The 18,808-nt window shown below is 41.1% G+C and overlaps 1 long non-coding RNA gene across 1 annotated transcript in view; it reads left to right on the forward strand.

Annotated features, from left to right (window-relative positions):
* LOC130541394 (uncharacterized) overlaps positions 1-7,245 on the forward strand; it is a 110,552-nt gene extending 103,307 nt beyond the window's left edge. Inside the window, exon 3 of the long non-coding RNA XR_008955441.1 lies at positions 7,085-7,245. This is a non-coding gene — a long non-coding RNA (uncharacterized LOC130541394). The remainder of the gene's footprint in view (positions 1-7,084) is intronic.
* Positions 7,246-18,808: the final 11,563 nt, after the last annotated feature.

An 18,808-nucleotide genomic window follows, 5' to 3' on the forward strand; every position in this document is an offset into this window, starting at 1 on the left:
CCAGAGTCTTAGGGTTGCTAAGAATGCCAGTAATTATCGGGCACATCTAAAAAATTCGTGAAAACCTCTATATAGTTGCTGCCAATACTTGAATACTTTCTGCTTGAATACTTTCTATCCTGGAGAACTTTTTGTCTTAAAAGACAACCTAAGCCATTAATTTACTAATTAAATATTTTTTAGAATGCATACCCTCCACCAGGCACTGGGAATACAAGGTCACAAAAAACTAGATCCAGTCCTTAAGAATATCACACTTTTGTACAATTTCTCTATTGTTTATGTTTGTTACATTGGGCCACAGTTCTGCTTCTGCTGATGGTACTTGTCATTACTCTCCATTGCAGAGGTTGCCCAGGTATCTGAGTGAATTGCAAGTGCAATACAGTAGTCCTCTCTCAGACCCCAATCAACCTCATCCTAATTACCCCTAGAATCACCCTAATTATCCCTAGAAAAGTCAATCCTGGCTCCCATGTGACATTTGAAAATTGCCTACATGGCATTTTCCAAACCCTCTTATCCTCAGAGGACTTTTTGGAATCAGTCATTTGTCTAGTTGCAAAATTACTTCTGCCTTTCCAGTTTGGGTTTCTAAATTCTGCCTCTAGGTCCATTTCAAAACCTGTAATTGGATCATTCAGGGGCTGAGCCTGCTGCAAAGCATCTCAGTGCCCTTGTCCATATTCATCTTGGAAAAAATCCACCCATCAGAACTCACTTTATATGGCAAAATATGCCCATGCTTTTCATTTCAAAACCACTGCAGGGGCTGCATCTGAAGAATGGCCACCCATCTTTCAGCCACCTCTCACTTTTTGTTGCTAATTCAAAATATAATCTGTGCCTGGAAACCAGGAGGGCTTTCAAAATTGTTTTAGAAGATATTATAAAGATGAGTTGCAAACCCTCAGGATCCTCTTCCCTGACTCCCCACACCCCAGTCTCCCTCACTTTAGCTTAGCCTGCAGATGATCTCCCAATCTTTGCTCTTGGCCCTGCCACTAGGAATTCTTCCCTGATCAGTCTACCAAACTCTGCTTTAAAGTTGGCATTCGGGGATTGGTAAGCAAAAGTTATTACTAAATGTCCCTATTTCAACATTTAGGCAAAGCCCATTATGGTTTTTAAGCTCTACTTATTTCTTTCTACTGGGCTTTTCCTGTTCTAAGTGGCCCTGAAAGGTTTTAATGACACAAGGAAACCAGCAGGAGCACCAGCAAGTGACAGATGCCCTTGGGCACCTGGTGTGCAGTATCCCACTTAGCCCCCCAACCATCCTGCGAGGCTGGCTCTATCATCCCAAGGCTGCACGTGAAGAAGTGAAGCAGAAACAGGTCAAGTAACTTTAACTTGTCTGATGTCACCAAGCTGGCAAGTGGAATTCAAATTCACATAGGCCTGATTCCAAAGCCAGAGCTCTTTTCTAACACTCAAACGAACTAACATCCTTATTTGAAGGTTGGAACTAGTAAGGCATATAATCGTGGAGAAGGCAATTAAGTATCTCTGAACCTGGGGTTTCTTCACAAATGAAGGTGGACTAGATGAATGCTAAGGTCCCTTTCCCTAAAATGCTCTCTTTCTATTGATCTAGGGCTAGTGGACTCTGGAGGGAGAGCTCACACCAATCTCAAGCAACAGCAGCAAGTAAATCAACAATAAATATTTATTTAGTGCCCACCCTATATGAGACAAATTATAGCTTTATTTTAATTATTCTAACAAGTCTGTAAGGGCCTGATTATTATCCTCCTTTTTATAGAGGAGGAGACCAAGGCTCAGAGAAGTTCAGAAGCATACCCAAAGTCACACAGTTAATAAGCAAACCCAGGAATGTGTGACTTTTTAAGTCCACGCTCCTGTGTCCACCACTTTATATTTGTAAGGAAGGTGGGGAAAGGATGGAGGGCAGGTATTGTAAGAGATGGTCATTTAAGGCCAGAGAAATACCTTACAGAGTGGTCACCTGGCAGAGTGGTCAGAGGTAAATCAGTTGAGATAAGCAGAGGTGCTTAGAACAGGTAATTAAAGCCCTGTTCTAGTCTCTCTTATTAGACTTTACTCCCAACCATAGGCAAATGTGCTACTTACTTCCACACATGGAGTCCTGCCCTGGAAGGAGCTTTGCCTGGGAGAGCTTGGCGTGGCATCCAGTCTTGCTTATGGAGACCACTTATCCCCTAAGTTAATAAAACTTTTGTGCACCACCCTCCATTCCCCCACCATCTTGCCTCTCTGGACTTGTCTTGCCTCTCTGGACTTGTCTTGCCTCTCTGGACTTTAGCCTAGGTGACTTACAGAAATGCCAGACTTCTAGCCCAAGCCCTATTATGCCCAGTACTTTTCTGAGGCTGCTTCAAGTCTTGGTGTCTACTAGATAACGCTTGCTGGAGTATGATATCACCAGCTGTAATGGAAAGGAACAATCAGTGGTGAAAAAAAAATGAGACTCTGAAAAATAAACAAGGGTCCATGCCTGGTTATTCCAAGGTCAAGCCAGGTTTGCAAAGCAGATGCCCAGCCTGATGGAGCACAAGCATGGGCTTTGGGACCTGGTAGATCTGGGTTTGGATAAGACTTGGCTATCCCCACTTTCTGGCTTCAACTTAGAGTGTCAGTCAGTAAAATGAGGATGACTGGAACCTTGTAGGGTGGCTGTAAACATGGAAAACATGCACGACACTTTAAGCACTTTGGAGAGACAGAGAGGAAGCAGGTCCTGTTACCACGAGTGTTAAGGAAATAGCATGAGAAAAGCCTTTTCCCTGCTTTGAGTACTCAAGCAAGGATCACCATTTTTCACACTGTTTTGCTTCTCCAGAAACTGGAATGTGACTATTTGGTGAGTAACACCAACAATACCCACTGGACACTAATGTTCAGAAGGTAGCCAGTCTCTGGAATTGAAAACCAGCTCATGGAGGCTGCTGGAACACACCCCTCAGAGCCTTAATGAAGGGGTCTTACAACTTTTTACATATGGAATTTTCAAAACTCACCTTTTTTCACTTAAAAATAGAGATGCGGTAACTGCCCGAATGTGATTGTTATATAAGAAAATGAAGGAACATAGGCTAAAACCAGTAAAGGGAAAGGACAAGTCAGACATAGTAAAAATATGTCATCTGCAAAGCAGGACAGGCCGAGAAATGTGGGAGGGACGTCCAGGATGGTAAATGGGCCCCTTGTCATGCAGGCAGCCCTATGTCCTGGTTAATGTCTTTGTCCTGGAATTGTTTTCAAGAGCACTGTCTTTAATTCTTAGAGCCGTGCCAGTGTGGATGATAAAGTCTTGGGTCACCTAGACATACAGAATATAGGATATCACTCACACATTTATGCGGGAGAGGCAAGCTATATATGCTCTTTGGGCTACAAAGCCCCAAGTTACCCCAGGCAGATGGACACTCAGGGAAGGAACTTCCATAGCTACGCTGTCTGAGCCAGGGCACTCTTCCTCATATTTCTACTAAACCCCTCTGATTGTCACATAGGCTCATTTGGTGGCTGGTGAAATGGAAGTAGAGACAGAGGAGAAAACAGGAGGGTGGGGGGGCAAGGGAGGAGGGGCGGGATAAGCCCGAGGAGTCATAGGATCATCAGTCAGCTATTCCATGCTATGGCATCAAATGGGGAAATGGACTCAATGACTGTGCTTGTCTGCTGTGGCTCAGTTTGTCTTTTGGAAGGCAAAGGGATTACTTAGAGCATGGCACCATTAGTCAGTGGCCTGGCTTGGCCTAATTCAGTGTCTCCTTACTTCACCCTTTGTGTTCTGAGATTCCTAGGAAGGATCCTAAAGAGGTCACCAGTTTCTGACCATTCTGAGGCTAGAACATGGGTTTTTGGTATTTGTCCCAGTCCCACCAGAAGTGAATATGTGTATATGTGTGTCCGGTGTGCCTTGTGGGTGTGCCTCACTGATCCAGGATGTGCACGAAGGCCTCACAGCCCCCATGCCCCACCTTGCTGGGCCCCCTGTGTTCTATTTTAACAGCTCAGGGTAGCCTGATCTGAGGTCCTTCCATCCCATCCCCTCCTTGTTTACTGGAACATTGGGTCACCGCAGTGCAGCTGGAATGCAATCTCTGGGCAATTCAGTAAGGCCAAGGCGGGCCCTGCAAGGCGTCATGTCATTGCGTTGTTTTTCCTCCCCTCCCACTGAGTTTTCTTGGAAGTTCTGAGCCAGGCTCAGTGTGTATCTCCAAAGATGCATTCCAAATTCCCAGCTGCTTGCAACTCAGCAAGTCTCACTGCCTCTCCTTTTAAAACCCAGGCACCCTGAAAGGTTAGAGATTTTAAAAAGCCCACACATAGGCAAAGGGGGAGTGAAGCACTATATGGGGCCTGGAATGGGGGTGTCAAGCCTCTTGTGGTTTGCAACTGCCCATTGTCACATAGCATTCAACCATGATTTCCTCTCTTAAAAGCAAAGAGGAAAACAATCTCTGTGTAAGATGTTTTTGTGGCTTCATTGAAAAGAAAGACGGGCAAACTTGACCCCAGTCTGTGCATCAGGCCCAGCTGAGGGGCCTGGAGGTGGCTGTGCTGCCCTTTTCCTCCCTGAGCACAGATCTTGCCTTATTCTCCACCATCCTGAACTCTGGTGATCTATCTCTGTCCATCTCCCTACTTCCCGCTAACTTCCCTGCCCCCATGCTTTTTTCCCTTTCATCTTTGTCTCTCCATTATGATTCCTTCCTTCCTTCCTGGACTAGAGGAAATAATGGAGGGCAGGGAGAAATAGCCAAACACATCAACTATTTAAAAATCACATTTATTTTTATCAAGAGTGAAAAAGGCACTGTGCTTTTCTTAGATTTGTTCTTGCTGTTGAGTGATATATTGATAACTTAGGGATGAGCCTTGGGTTCTCAATGTGTGATCATCTTCTGACCTACAGCATGAACAGCCTTGGAACCTGCTAGAAATGCACATTCCCCAGCCCCATCTCAGACCTCTTGGGGGTAAGGCACAGAATCAGAATTTTAACATGTCCTCCAGGTGATTCTGTTGTGCATAAGAGTTTGAGAACTCCTGGTGTTAGAGGATTCTCCAAGGGGCTGGGGGTGAAAGGAGGTCTTGAGGTTTCTTTCTGCCCTCTGGATGTGAGGAGGATGGGGTCTGTCCTACACTGGTTAGGCCTGGCTCATGCACCTTGCCTTTCAAACTGGGGCAGGGGTGAGAGTGACAGTAAGGAGAGGAAGGACTGGGAGGGAGTTAATGGTAGCTCTGCTGGTGTTCCTTGTGAGCTGGATTCATGAGCAACCCTCTGGTCAGGGATCTACAGCTTTCTGATCTTCACATTGTGTTCAGCTTCCCTCTGAAAGCATGTGAACACCTGACACATGTTATGTAATGATGTGGATTCCATTACTCTGCTTCTCATCTGACCTTCAGCAACTAAGCTGACTACTGGTTGTAGATGGAAGTTGTGAAATCTATTGTTTATTTCTTTTCTTTTCTTGGACTAAAGCAAATAACTAAAAATAGACTCTTTACCTTGTCAGTTCTGTTCCTATCTTCTGAAAGACTTTCAAGAAGAGCTCCAAAGATTATGAAGAGTGTTGGGATTATGAATTTAGACTCATGGTGTTTGGTTTGGTAGCTACTGGCCACATGGCTATTAAGCAATTGAAATGTGGACAGTTGGAACTAAGTCAGGCTGTAAGCATACAACACCCATCAGTTTGCAAAGGCTTAGTCCAAAAGAAAGTGTTAAGTTATTTCATGGATAATTTTTATGTTGATTTCATGTTGAAATGATAATGCTTTAGATATACTGGGTTAAATACAATATTTAAATTAATCTCACTCATTTTTTTAATATTTAAAAATGTGGCTACTAGAAAATTTAAAATTACAAATGTGGCCTATATTCATGGCTCACACTATATTTCCATTAGATGGTGCTGGTCTGGTATTCTGGGGTTCTGGGGGAGACTGTGCCAGAAACAAATACAAGCAGTGAGTGTAAATTATAGCATGAGTGTTCAGGTGAGGCAATGTAGCATAAGGCATGGTAGCTAATCTCTTGGCCTTTAGAGAAAAATATACTAGGGTTGAATCTAGATTCTGCCACTTACTTGGAAAAGTAACTTAACTTCTATGAACTTCAGTTTTCTCATCTGTAAAATGGGGTTGTCTGAGTTCCTAAATCAGAGGGCTTTTGTGAGCATTAGTTAAGACAATGAATGTAAAATATTCCTGACTGTTAATAAGTTCTCAATAATACCAACTCCCCTTAAGTAAGAAGAAATTCTGTTGGCATTTGGCATTGATGGTATTTGGCATTGATTATGGACTCTTTACTTCTGAGGGCCTTTAACATGTACCTGATGCTCCTCTATCTGTAATGGTTTGTGTGTCATCCTGCCCCAAAGTATTGAATACTTAAAATACCTTCTCAATGCTTCTTCAGCTGGAAATCCACAGCTGGCTATGTCTCACTCTCAACATCCCCTACCATGATACTACAGGTCCTTGTGGTGAAGAACTGGATTACATGGTGGACTGTTCCTGAACAGAGACCTATCTGGTATATTATGCTTACAAAACTTGACATTATATATGACATAGACAGTGAATGGGCTCTGCCAATGACAAAAGCCGTGTACTTTCTGAATGAGGAAAGCAGAGTCTATTCATTAGCAAATACTCCAGCTGAGCAAAGTCAGGACTGAGTGGAAAACTGGGAGGAAATTGTGATCCTGGCTTTGCGATTATTGACTAGCCACTAAAGAAGAGTTTTAGCCCTTCTGTCCATATGATAGCACAAAATATCTAAGTTAGATTCTTCCAAAGAGAAAACTGTTCTCTCATGAAGTTTGTATGTAGATAGGAATGAAAGAAAAGGAGGATAAGTGAGATGAAGAGTGGGGAAAATATCAAACAAAAAGGTGATATGCCAGGTTCCATTTTGAAAGACACTGAATGTTGCGTCGTAGTAGCAGATCTCCAGATGCAAAGTCTCTGAGTTTGCAGAATGCTTACACTATGATAAAGGCTGTAACAATTTGTTAGCCACTAACAAAAATGGTCCTGAGTTTTCTTCCATGAGTACTGTTTAAAACAATTACAGGAATGAAGAAGCAGAGATCATGCAAGGTGTTTCCATCCAAAAGTAGGCGTCTCATGTCATCTGCTCTGGCCAGTATTTAACCTTGAGAAAAGAAGAAGTGTAGAGATGATGTACTTGCCTGAGGGATGGATTAAAAAGTCTTTGGTCTTCTCTGAATGGTACTACTGAATTTATCCTCATCACCATCATCATTGTCATTGTCATCATCATCATGAAAACAGGTACCTTTGTTATAGTGCTTCTTACATGCCAGAAATTTTGCTAAGTGCTTTTTATGGTTGATCTCAATTAATTTTCTTGACAGCTCTTAACTACTATTAGTAGGCTATTTTTGCAGATGAGGAAGCTAAGGCATAGAGACATTAAGTAACTTGCTCAAAGTTAACGCCCCTGACATTGGGCTTGCTGGAATTTTCATGCTCATTAAACAGAAATACAAGTTGAGAGGGCTTGTGTATTACAGATCACAAAGGGAATCCCCAGATTAGAAGTCTTTAACATTATATCAACTGTAAGATACCTTTTTATAAGAAATATTTCATAATACCACATTTATTATTCAGAAATAAAATTAATATTATATAATCCACCTAAACACACAATATTTGAAAATCAATATTTTGTCATAAAGAGACGTGAAATAGATATGTTTTACAATGAAGTAAATACATTTCAATAAGTAAACATTTGGGCACAATGAGATCATCAGATACTGGCACTTGTACACAGAATCACCATGAAAACTGCATCTACAAATGCTGACTACTCAAATACCAAAAGTGGTGTTGGCTCTCTAAAAAGGTAAGCAACTCTTAGAAAGTTTTAAATAAAATAAAGTACAATTCTACCTTAATTTATATGTTGATTACATTCTGGGAAAATTCAATATACATTAATAAAAACCATGCAAAAAATTCTTTGTGTTCATATCTAAGGTAGAGTTAAGTTCCAGATCATATAAGTTTTTCAAGTTTATCAGTTATCCAGTAGGACATTCAAAAGGTGGAACAATTTTTCACTGTGAGGGAACTGTTCGAGGCACTGTAACAACATTGAACCCATATCCTTGCCAAGAAAATGGCAGTAACACTTTTGCCTCAATATCTGGGATACCAGGGATACTTTGCAAATTTCCAAAACACCTTTGGACAAAGGTTCTCTGCCAGCCTTGGCTGCATGTTAAAATGAGCTGAACTTTAATTCAAATACCAGTTGGTGCTTGGGCACAATCTGCAGAGACTCTGATGTAATTGGTCAGGCAGGGCTGCTGCCTTGCCATGAGCGTTTTTTAAGCTCTTCTGTTGAGTTTATTTAGTAGCCAAGGTTGAGAACCATGCCTTAGGGATGGTTCTGTCCCTTTGAGTACAACTGCCCCTAGCTGAATCAGATCACCAGATCATTGACCTGGTAGATTTTTGTCTTTTCTGCATCACAGAGTTATTTTCTGTCCAGATAGAGTCCAAGCCCCTCTTAATCTAAGGAAAAACATCTCTAATGTTTACAAGGTAGGGAAGGGGGTATGTGACTCTAGGATCTGAGAAGTCAAGAACCTACTTTCAAGAAATCCCACAAGTCAAGTAAAGGATTAATAGCTTACTTGCAAATGTAGAACAAACAGGAAAAGAGTTAAACTAAATAAAAAACAAATAAACTGATTATTTGAGGAATAAACTTGTACTATAGTATGGCTAAACCCCTTCTACAACCCCTAGTCATCCCTCCTTAGGCTAGACTTGGGCCTTTATCCTTGTAGGAAAGATAAACTTACAATCATCCTTCCTGGTCTGGAGGGGATGTCAATTGAAGCCTTAAATCAGAATGGCAGGTACATTTTATCTCCACCAACAACTTTATATGGATCAGATGTGGCTGGAGAGGGATTTGGACTGGCTAATTGAAGAATTCTAGGGTGGGTTGGTTAGTGATACATGTCATGGGCACAGAATGGGAAAAGGAGGGGAAGCACCCTCATTTTTCCTTTAGACCCTAAGATTACTATGGGGAAGAATGCACATTTCTCAAGAAGAACAAGTAAGCTGCCTAGTTCTGGTCAACTTTTGGAACCTGATTGGATTTTACCATCACCATTATCATCATCCAATGACAGTTTCCATTTACTCAGGCCCAGTTATGTGCCTTGCACTTTACACTTTATTTATTACCTCATTGATTCTTACAACAACTCTATAAAGTAGACATTTTAATCAGAGTCTGGGATCCCACAGGTGGTAGAAAAACTAATTTTCAAATCTGGTCCTACCTGACTCTAAAGTCCTATGGTAAAATAATATAGAGCGAAATGTGGTCTCAGACCATCTTCCAAAGTGCTAATATTCTTTATCCTGCATCCGCATTGCCAGGATTCTTGCTCAAATGGTATGAGAGTTAACAAATACCAACTGTAAGGCTTACTGTACACATTCTTTTTTTTTTTTTTCTGAGACAGAGTCTCTCTCTCTCTCAACCAGGCTGGAGTGCAGTGGTGCGATCTCGGCTCAGTGCAACCTCTGCCTCCCAGGTTCATGTGATTCTTTTGCCTCAGCCTCCCGAGTAGCTGGGATTACAGGCGCCTGCCATCATGCCCGGCTAAGTTTTGTATTTTTAGTAGAGATGGGTTTTTGCCATGTTGGTCAGGCTGGTCTCCAACTCCTGACCTTGAGTGATCCATCTGCCTCAGCCTCCCAAAGTGCTGGGATTATAGGCATGAGCCACTGCCCCCGGCCTGTTATTGTACACATTCTTATTTCTCAGCATTTTCCATCATTTCCTAGTATTTGATCCTGTCCATGAGTTTAAACGAAAAATTACTTTTAAGTAATAGGGGTATTTTTCTTATTGTTAATCTTTCTAAAATGTATTTTCCTGCTCCAGTGCAGTATAATAGAGGGAATGCAATTCATTGCCATAATACAACAGCTAGGGGGTACTGGCACATAATAAATACTTGAATGAATGAATTAATGTAATTAACATTTTTAGGAGAGAAGTTTTTAATTTTTATGAAGTCCAATTGATCCATTTTTTCTTTTATGGTCTTTCCTTTTTGTGCTGAATCTGAGAAATCTTGGCCTAATCCAATGTCACGAAGATTTTATTCTATGCTTTCTTCTAGAAGTTTTATTGTGTTAGCTCACATTTAGCTCTCTGCTTCATTTAATAGGCATTACTTTTTATTGTTAAGATTTTTGTAGACATCAGGGTTTGCTCTATAAGCACACCTTAATCTGCTTTGCAGACACACATGAAGCAGTTTAAGAGTATACATGTGATTTTCCTTTCTTGAAACATGGTCTAAAAGTTGTTTTTTCCAGACGAAAATCTCTCACAGCATTCTCATCTTTATCATTTGACTTTCTCCTCCCCTCCAAAATCTCAAGAAACAGAAGACTCTCGTCTAACTAGTGGTGTTATCTGATATTTTTCTGTTTCAGAAAAACCCTGTCTAAAAAAAAAAAGAGGTATTGCTCAATACTTTCTACCCTCCATCCACTTAATCACCTAACAGCCCTGAGCACCACTCTCTAAAGTAATCTCCACATTGTCAACAAAATAATCTTCAACCCAGGGTTCAAGAAACAGACCACTGATAGGAACTTGAGGCCTGTGCTGGGGAGCTGCATTTACAAAGGCCAAAGGCCTTCCATTCTGGTTAACCTCTAGCTACTCCTATTTCATACTGTGAACACCCCCTGAACAAGACCTCACTATTTAGGGGCTTTTTTTGAGGAGTTGAGGGTCGAGTATGTGATTAAAAGAATCTTGTCCTATGAATTTGTACAGCCCCTCAGAAGACTTGATTTCATAGCTGGAATGGCAACCAAGGTTTCTGTCCACTTACAATTCCAGTTACATTTTGTTAGTTTGTTTTTGAGACAAGGTCTCACTGTGTCACCCAGGCTGGAATGCAGTGGTGCCATCATGGCTCACTGCAGACTCTACCTTCTGGGCTCAAGTAATTCTCCCACTTCAGCCTCTCTAGTAGCTGGGACTACAGGTGTGCACTATGACACCCAACTAATTTTTGCATTTTTTGTAGAAACAGGGTTTCGCTGTGTTGCCCAGGCTGCTCTTGAACTCCTGGGCTCAAGCAATCTGCCCATGTTGGCCTCCCAAAGTGCTGGGATTACAAGTGTGAGCCACCATGTCTGGCCACCTATTTGCAAATTTATGCAATTTTACCCTTTTGACATTCTGGGAAGAACTGAGCAAAAGAAAATGGACTTTGTTAGATCTTCATTAGGTATATGAAAGAATGTTTTGCCTCTCATAGGTGGGCTTGTGTCCTTTACTGTTTCTTTCACACACCCTTGCTCACAATCACTCTCCCGGAAGAAGGACCTCCCCTTGCCTCTTCAAATCTTACCAACCCATTGGCCAGGACCCAACCCAGGTCTCTTCCTATGAATCCAACTACTCAGGTATTCTCAATGATCTCCCATTTCCCTATCCTAAAAAAGGGCACTAATATACTCAAAAGTCCAGTAGCTAGGAGGGATGCTTTAGTACATAGAAAAAGAAGACACAACTCATAGCCATCAGGGAGCCTAGCGAAGGGACCAGACACCAAAAGCTTAATTTAATAAAGTGTTGGGATAAGAGATGTACATCAAAGTCAATGGGAACACAAAGGCTTAGCACTTAATACAGAGCAGGTTAGGCCAGAGGGTAGCATAAAGTCAGGGAGTGTTTTATAATGGAGGCAATAGCTTTTGTTGCATTTTGAGATTAACTTGATGTAGAGTAGCAGTGGGGTGGTTCCAGATAAAACTATCAAAAGCACAGACAGAGCGTGGGAAATCCAGAGAATACAGGTGGTTCAGTAAGCCATGGCCAGCCCACTGTCAGCTGGCTAATAATTAGGTGCTTCTTTTGACCAGTTTTAGTTAATTTTGTTTAGAGGAGAAGCTAGATGTTACAACAGTGCATAAAGAGGGCTCTCTGATGACAATATGCAATTGTTCTTCTCTATTTTCCCAAGTAAGTCAACTCCTTGGTCCCTGACTCAATCAAACAAAATTCTGATATCTGGTGAACCTACTCTTCTTAGAAAGCCATTTGGATTTTTTTTTTTTTTTTTTTACTGTTACTTAAGCATGTCACTGGGGGATATCACTTCCCACCCTTAGCAGTTTATTAGAGGATCTCACAAGAAGCCCTGTCTGACAGTTCTCTTCTCTATGACTTGCTAGATTTCATATGTTAGAAAGCCTTAGCAATTGGCTTACCTGAAGGGCCTACCCTTAAGCCAGTTTCAGGAGTGGTGGAAATATGGAACGCAAGACAGAAATGGCAAGAAATGTGGTTGAGTAGGATGTGGGTGGGAAACCAGATTATAAACACCTTTGAATGCCAGATTAAGGAGTTTGGGCTTGCTCCTGGGGGCAGGGGAGTCCAAAAGAAGATTAAGCCATTGACACATAAACTGAACCATAGAGATGAAGAATTACTTATCTCAAATTGTTTTAAGGTACAAACCAGTCTCTTCTACTGAACAATGCATACATTTTCTGAGAGCAAAATTCCTGCCTAATATTTTCTTGGTGTCCTCTTTTTTTTCTTTTCTTTTTAAAAATAGAGATAGGGTCTTGCTATGTTGCTCAGGCTGGTCTCAAACTCCTGAACTCAAGCAACTTTCCCATCTTGGCCTTCCAAAGTGACTGGGATTGCAGGCATGAGTCACCATGCCCAGCCACTTGGTGTCCTCTTTGATTCCAGGCACATGTTTGAACAAATAGGAAGTTGTCAAAAATATGTCGATTGGTAGGTTTGAATGGCTACCAAGAGAGGCTGTATAGACCTTCAGAAAGAGATCTTGTGTCTTATATAGAATTAGATCGTTAAGCAGCAGAGAGTAGAGTCTGCATTTTTACCTAGGATCTGAGGCTCCTCTTCAATTCCTCCAGCCTATTCTAAATGGCTGTGTCTCTCAATTTGTCTCCCACTAGGAGGCAGCATCATTCCCTCTGCCCTCAGGACAAGGAGCTTTTTAAATAAACATACATAACACATATGTAATTATATGCACATTCCCCCAATATAAACAAGCACGTTAAGTTTTGACGATTGACTAGAAAAAATGTTTCTTGGAGTCTTGGTCAATTAGCCTCAACCTAAAGACAGAGGGTTCTGGAACATATGACTCTGACCTCCAACTATCCCTGGAGGAGCTGCCTCCTATACCAATAAAAACTACTTTCTGAGAAGCATCTTCATGCATGATATTAATAGATTGATTTTGCAAGCAGGAATTGGCAAACATGATAGAACCCTATGGTAGGGAAAGAGCATTTGGACGATGTTGGATTGCCTTCCTGTTGAATTTTATGCAACCTTGGGTCCCTAGGGAGTTTCCCCAGAAAGCTGGTTCAGAGTGTGCCGGCTCTTGTGTCCCAGCCTGCTGTTTATTTCATGGTGGCTGCAGTAGAGCAGCATTTATGCTTATGTTAGCAGCTTAAAGCTTCTCGGAAAATTTGGAAAGTAATGTTCCAGCAAATAGCCAAAGTATGCTCTAAGCATGTTTTTCTCAAGGCCTGGGTTTTCCATATTACCTCTGCCAGGAGTGACAGGAAAATCCAAGAAAAGCTCTTTAATTTGATCATCATCGTTGATATACTTGTTGTACATTGAGAATCTCAAGTTGTCCTGGGAAAGATTTGTCAATCAATTCAGCAGAACTTCTCAAAACTTGTTACATCAGAGGAGTTCAGGTTATTTCTGTGTCACAAGAGAGTACAGCCAAGGCCAAGAACATGGTCAGCCCCACTCAGAGGTACAATTCTGTCAAAACAAAACCTTGGGCTGGCTTCCCACTTAAGCCTTTTAAAGAATAATTTGCTTTGACAGGCGATTGGTGCCAAGCCCAAAATTAGAAACTCCTATATGTGTGGGAGGCAGGGACCATGAAATGTTTTAGGAGGAAATTCAGCTTTTCCTCTTTTGGCCTTTGCTGAAGTCCCTCCAAGGTTTTCAAAGGGAAAGCCAACACCATTCCTTCAACGAACATGTGCTGAGCCTGAAACCTTGACAGGGCTGAGGACTGTCACAGTCTTGGAGTACAGCTTTGTCCATCACACCTGCTGCAAAGGGGCTTGCACTCCAGCTAAGAAGCATATGCAAGGTCAATTCTTTCAGCTTTCCATGTAAAACATTCATAGGAATAGATAATAAAAATAAAGGAAATATTACTTTTGAGAAGGAAATAAACATGAAAACAAAACAAAGACACCAACCCTGATTTCTAAGAGCTTCCATTACAGCAGAAGAGTCACACATGTATAAGATAAATTACCGTAACAGATAATTGCCACCCTTATAATATAGGTATTTTGTAAATTACTATGAGGCTGCAGAAGAAAGAGTTATTGAGAGGAGCTTAATTCTTTTCCTACAAAGATTTTGTAATACAAATGATGGAGAAAGCCTAGTGGAATCACCTACCAGGAAGATAGTGGCTTAGCTTCAGGCAGATCTTATTCATTTACTCTACAAATATTTATTGAACATCTATCATGTGTTGTTAGGCTATTGGAATCCATCAATGAATCAAAGAGAAAAGGATCCCTGTTGTGATATTCTAGGAAAAAAAAAACTAAAACAAAAACAAAATTGGCAATGACCAATTAAAGCATTTCTTCTTTGATAACAGGTAGAAATTAATTGGTTTTTGGTTGATGGGGATACTAAAAGCTGTAGAACATCATACCTTTTGATCCTGAAGTCTCACTAAATGACCATGTCAAGCAGTATGTTAGAATAATGACCCATCCCAATATCTACATACTGAAGACCACCATGCCACTTCAAGCTACCAATGAGATGTCTCTGAACATACAGTTGGGAAGAGATGCATATAATAAAACAACCACAGAAACACAAAACCCTGAATCTTAGAACCAAAGCAATATTCAGTAGGTAAGGTGTCAATATTGATAAGAAATGCAGTGTTGCTGGCTGGCTTTCAAAAGAGAGGAAGAAGGTCATAACCCAATGAGTGTGGGCAATCTTTAGAAGCTGAAAAATACAACGAAACAGATTCTAACCTAAAGCCTCCACAAGAATTGCCATCCTGGCAACACCTTGATTTGAGCCAGTGAGATCCATGTTGGACTTCCAAACTATAGAACTGTAAGAGAATACATTTAGGTTGTTTCAAGCCACTACATTTGTTACAGCAGCAATAGGAAACTAATATACAAGTGCTCCTCCACATTTCCTAGCCTCCCAATCATGTAGGTGGGGCCATGAGACTTCATAGAATGTGGGTAGACATGATGTGTACCCCATCCAGGCCTGGCTTCTGAACCTTCTTGTGCAACCTCCTCATAATCTCTCTCTCTGCTGGTTGGAGAACCAAATGCAGGAACTCAGTGGAGGATTTCAAGGAGGCTTTAGTGAATGGCAGAACCACTGGACACAAGCAGCTTGGGATCCTGAGTTACCATTTGGAGATCTTTCCATGTCGGCATGTAGAGAAAGACCCAGTTCATTTTTTAGCAACTGGAAGATGATCCATTTTGTGGAAGCACCATGAAGTATTCAACAAATTCCTAGTGATAGATTATTTGTATCCATTTGTTACTATAAACAACAGTGTGGTTATATCTATCTATCTAGCTAGCTATCATCTATATATATCTGTTATCCATATAATGATTTCTTTGCATACTTACAAGCACATTCTTACAAGCGGGATTTCTGGCTAAAGCGTACTTGTATTTCTAAGGCTTTGTACCAGCTGTCCCTCCAGCCTGGACTGTTCTTTTTTAGATCTTCCCAAAGCTAGCTTCTTCTTATCATTCAGGTTTCAACTTAAGTAGTACTTGATACCATATCACCTGCTTTATTTTTACCATAGAACTCATCACTACCCTATCTTTTATCTTTTGATTTACCAGTTCATTTTTCCCTCTCTCCACTAGAATGTAAGCTCCTCTTGAGAGCTCAATAAATGTAATTGTTGGAAACATGAGTAAATGATGAATGAATGAATGAATGAATAAATGAGTGAGTGTTACATGTAGAAATTAAAAACAAGGCAGCAAAAAGTTAACTGTGGTTATAGATGTTTTATGCTTATCTAAATTTTTCAAATTTCTTGACATAAAAATATATGCTTTTGTAATCAGAAAAAGATCTGAAAAAACCTATATTTTAAAAGCATGGCTGAACCCACACAACAGTTGGGAGAACATAGTGAAAAATATCAAGAACCAAACTTAAATATAGTTTTGGAGAAAAGGAATAATGCAGAATACTGTTTACAGGTTATGTCTGGTTTTTATTTATGTTTTTGGATGGAGATGGTCTCATTTTGGCTATTTAGTGTTTTCTATATTTAGTGTTTGGTTATTTAGTGTTTAAGAATTTATTATAGATCAAGTGTATGTACTAATTAATAGCTACATAGTGTTTTTGCTATTTGAATTGCAAATATGCTTAATTTAAAGAAATCTGTTAAAAAAGATAGGAAAGTTATTAGGATAAACCAACAAAGCTGAAGTAAAAATGTTTATAAAATCTATTTTTTTATTTTTACATTTTTTGCCTTAATTTCCACCTTAGAAGGACCTTCTGTTGGAAACTGGTTGCTCTTTACTTTGCCTTAGACTCGTTTCTTTCTCTTTTTTTCTTAATTTTAGAGACAGGGTCATTCTCTGTCCCCAGGCTGGAGTGTAGTGGTGCCATCATAGCTCACTGCATCATCAATGTCCTGGGCTCAAGCAATCCTTCCACCTCAGCCTCTCTAGTAGGTGGGACTACAGGAGCGCATTACCATGCCCACCTATTTTTTTCAATTTTGTAGAGATAGGCTCTTGCTTTGTTGCCCAGGTTTGTCTTGAACTCCCTCAAGCCTCAAGCGATTCTCCCATCTGGGCTTCCCAAAGTGTTGGGATACAAGCATGAGCCACTTCATGGGACCTGAGACTCATTTCTTGTGTCTGATGAGGCCAGCTCCTCCTCCAAGGTGACGTGCTACAACCAAGGCACTGTAGCCCAAGAGTAACTATTGCTTCACATTGGAACTGGACAGCTGGCTTGTGGTTTCATAGATTTCATAAACATGTTTCAGGCACCGAGGTATCTGTTGCAACTCCAGATGCTAAAGCCAGCAAGGAAGCCAGCTCTATAATGATCAGTTGGAAAGCCAGAATTTGAACTCTGGACCTGATAAACTCCCAGTGTCAGCTTTAGGAGATGAAATACAAATTCCTTGGGAAATCTAAGTAGCACATTTTTTTTCCCCCAATATACGTGCCATGGCAGTACAAATTTGAGATAAACTGATGGTCTGGATAGGTTAAAGAAGATAATCACATGAGGTCAATAGCTGGGCTGAAGTAACTCTTCAATTTACCTGCTGTTGCTAAGCCTTGACTGCTGTTATGAGTCCTGATGCATGTAAGTCTCTGGGATATTTCCAACTATTTAAGAAATCTATGGGATGATGCTATAGGCTGAACATTTCTGTCCTCCAAAAATTCATATGTTGAAGCTCTAACCCCCAATGTGACTGTATTTGGAGACAGAGCCTTTACAAAAGCAATTATGGCTAAAGGAAGTGATACGGTTTGACTCTGTGTCCCCACCTCAAATCTCACCTTGAATCATGTAATCCCCATGTGTCAAGAGTGGGACAAGGTGGAGATAACTGAATCATGGGGGCAGTTTCCCCCATGCTGTTCTCATGATAGTGAGTGAGTTCTCACAGGATCTGATGGTTTTGTTAGCTTCACTCAGCTCTCATTCTCTCGCGTGCCACCATGTGAAGAAGGTGCCTGCCTCCCCCTCAGCTTCTGCCATGATTGTAAGTTTCCTGAGGCCTTTCTAGCCATATGGAACTGTGAGTCGATTAAACCTCTTTCCTTTATAAATTACCCAGTCTTGGGTATTTATTCATAGCAGCGTGAGAATGAACTAATACATCCATAAGGGTAGGGCCCTGATCTGACACAATTAGTGTCCTTAGAAGAAGAGGAAGAGAGACAGGAAGGTGCTCTCACTTTCTCTCTGTGTGTATCTGTCTGTCTGTCTGTCTCTTTCTCTCTCTGCTCACCCACACCGAGGAAAAGCCACATGAACACACATGGAGAAGGTGGTCATCCACAGACCAGGAAGAGGACCCTCACCAGAACCTGACCTGGCACCCTGATCTCAGACTTATAGCCTCTAGAACTGTATAAAAATAAATTTGTTTTTTAAGCCACCCAGTATGTGATATATTCTGTTATGGAAGTCCAAGGACATTAAGACAGATAGGGACAGAAAGATGTCTGTTGGGAGTGAAGTCCCACAATAAAGGTTAAAAAGAAAAGTACCCATTCTAGTAAAGAAAATGTGCAGGCATCTTAGCCAGGGTCACCCTTTTTAAGCACAGGTCAGATTATATCACTCCTTAGTTTAGAAACCTTCCAAAATTCCCTGGACCTTACAGGACAAAGTTGAAACTTTTTGCATGGCTAACTTAGCCCTCCCAGCTCTACCAGAGCCTACATTTGAGGGCTCTGCTTCAGCCACCATCATCCTGCCCTGGTTGTGGCATGTCACCTTGGAGTAGAAGCTGGCCACAAAGGACTCAAGAAATGACCCTGGGTCAGAGTAAGAATCAACCAATCAGTGTTTCCAACAGAAAGTCCCTCTAAGGTGGCTTCAGCTTCTCTGCCTCAGAAGTTGGCCACAGCCAATGATAGCAATCTACTCATGGGGCTGTCCCTTCTGTCTTCTCAT

The sequence above is a fragment of the Pan paniscus genome, chromosome 1, assembly GCF_029289425.2.
Source record: "Pan paniscus chromosome 1, NHGRI_mPanPan1-v2.0_pri, whole genome shotgun sequence".
In the NCBI taxonomy this organism is placed as follows: Eukaryota; Metazoa; Chordata; class Mammalia; order Primates; family Hominidae; genus Pan; species Pan paniscus.